Below are 2,893 nucleotides of genomic sequence, written 5' to 3' on the forward strand. Positions count from 1 at the left end.
TCATACCTTTTAACTTTTGCCCATCCATTAATAATTTTCCTTAATATTGATCTACAATATACCACCGATAACTTGAAACATCTTACGTAATACCTTATCATTAAGGCTTACGTTGCATTGAGGAATATTTGAAGCGATTTCCTTAATCGTATTTCATAGTATCTCAATGCGATTCACCTTATGGGGGGGTGTATTCTAATCTCGAGCCGTCCGTGAAATCTTTTCTCCTTCTCTTTTTTTTTTCTTCAAATCATTATTTAAACGAAGGCCCAAACGTCATCCTTTACCTGTCAAAATTACACCCTCATTTTATTACCAGGTTAGCTTTCCATTTCTTCTAAATGCTACTAGTCTTAAACTCATTTAAGCTCATTCAGGCTATGCTGAGCTTTATATAATTTATAGAACCCATCAGCTCTCTCTCATTTTCGCGGGCTTAATCCCGAGGGCTTATCCATTCTTGTCACCTTCTCACTCGCCCTTTCTTATCCTTACTCCTGTATTCCTACAACCTTGTCGCTCTACCATACTTTAGCTTGCGACCCATACATATCCATTTATACTACTCACAGCCTTCCTTCAACTTCCTTGCACCATAGATTTCCTTATGTTATTCTGGAACATCAAGCGAGACATCGCATTATCTCTAACTCTTCTTTATTCTCTTAATTAGACCTCTCCATACCTATAAACTATAGGCTGGAAGATAAGCCACTGACGATTCCATTATCATTCTTGGATACTGAATCCCAGCGCTTCTATCCTTTTGTTCGAAGTATGGACTATTCCTTCTGCATTTGAGTATCTCGTATGTTGTTCCCCTTTACCTTTCTTACCTTAAAATCTTGCATCGTATCTTCTATCTCTTTCATGACCTCCCTTCCACATAGGTATAATTCACGTTCACAACTTGAAGCTCTATTATAATACTTGCATCTCTGGGCATGCACAATTTGTTGGGAGCCTCATACTGACTTCTTATGAGGCTAGTACTTCTTCTAACTGGCTTTATCATAGAGCTGTTATAGAATATGATTGTTGTATTATCTCTCTTGTACCTTTGATGTTAAGAGTAATTCTGCAATATTCTCAATCACGATTTCTATAATTTTCTAGGTCCAATAATCAGACTCCTGATTTACTTCACTGATGTAACTCTTTAGCTTCCTCTTGCTTCTGATCAGCCTTTATGTAGGCTTAAGCCATCTTCCGATCTGCGGCTCATGGTATTACTTTAGCCCTTCATGGACGCTATGGAATATTCAGGATATAATCTCCTAACAATTCAATCGTTCATCTATGACCTGGACTCAATTCCTTCTTTTAACTTATACCGGAGTCTTGTACGACTGTATGATTGTTAACATATATGCTGCATGGCTTATACTCCGAACTCTTAAGTGCGTTCATAACGTAACTAACTCAGGATCATTGACCGAATTATTCCTTTCCTTCTTAGCTTTCTTTAACGTAAGCTATCATTTTTCCTGGTCTTTCTGCCCCCTTGTTGCGTGCATACTTAGCTTATCTTAGTTCCTATGCATATGGGAATTCCATACAACACATATGACCTTGAATATCACTGCTGATTTTACTTCTCGTTCATTAGCCACGGTAGGTGCCTTTTACATGACCGTTTCTTCTTCAATTTACTATGCTTAGGTTGGAGCCTTCTGTCTTATTTCCTCAACTAGTCTTCCATTGTAGTACTTAGGGAGGACCACTGATTCTTGCAAGACATCGAGCTTGTTACCTTGTTTACCCAACGGAATTTTTGATGTCCTTCCTCGCCTATAATTATCCGTAGTTACTTACCTCCACGCCCTCGTGCTTGTAGGGTTGCTTCTGAACTTAATATTTTTACTGTCTTCCCAACGGCATTCTCTTTTATTTCTGTAATACTCATACGGTACCTTTTTAACTCCCTTCATATGAATATATCTCAAGTATTATAATGTCATAACTGCGAGGCTGAACTCCCCATGTTGGGGTTCACTCTGTTTATCTTACACGATCTATTTATTTATCTGTATCCTCTTATCTAGCCATAACTAGGCTCTTCCTGGATCAACCACTAACCATTCGCTGGCCCACTCTCATATCAATATTCGGTGTACTGGCTCCTTATCTTTCTATAACATCCCGGGCAGGAACTCTTACTTCTTCTTCTTGATGTCGTGCTTACATAATGTTCTGGAATCATAGCATATCTGTAACATTTGAATAAGTGCAATCTCATCCCTTTCTCATTTTTTATCGCATTCTTCCTTTATCATTCCATAGTTACTAGATCCACTTAATTGTTACTTAATGCCACATCGTTCCATATTCCCCCCTTTAGGGGAGTACTAAGAGTTGGAGCTACGACGACCTGCCTATAGATGTTTTTCCTTTTCATATTTGGCGTCCTTTCACATCATCAATGACCCTTACTCGCTTTGCGGTAACCCTTTCGTACTAAGGATAACAAAATTCCTTACTTGTGATGGTGACACTTAGTGTAACTGGCATATACAGTCCCTTAAGCTTAACTTTGCTCATATTGCTTGCTTTAGGGAAACGTCTTCCTGAGTGACCATTCTCTGAATTCATCATGGATCTTCTTCTGTTGTCCATTTATTATTGTCGGAACGCAATCTGAAATTGTCATGATGCTGACTATTATCAAATCACTCAGTCCCTAATTTATTATTAGTTTATCTTGTTCACCAATCCATACTGATTTCTATTACTCTAGGGTCTAACTTTTCCTCTGGTAATCACGTTAGAGTTGCGAACTTATTTCTCGAAATGAGGATATGACTGTATGGCCAATACTCTTTTGATGTCCTAAGGCCTATCACTTCTGGTCTCTTCCTTCACCTGACTATGGATATGGTAATACCATCATCTT

This window comes from Nicotiana attenuata, unplaced genomic scaffold (genome assembly GCF_001879085.1).
Source record: "Nicotiana attenuata strain UT unplaced genomic scaffold, NIATTr2, whole genome shotgun sequence".
In the NCBI taxonomy this organism is placed as follows: domain Eukaryota; kingdom Viridiplantae; phylum Streptophyta; class Magnoliopsida; order Solanales; family Solanaceae; genus Nicotiana; species Nicotiana attenuata.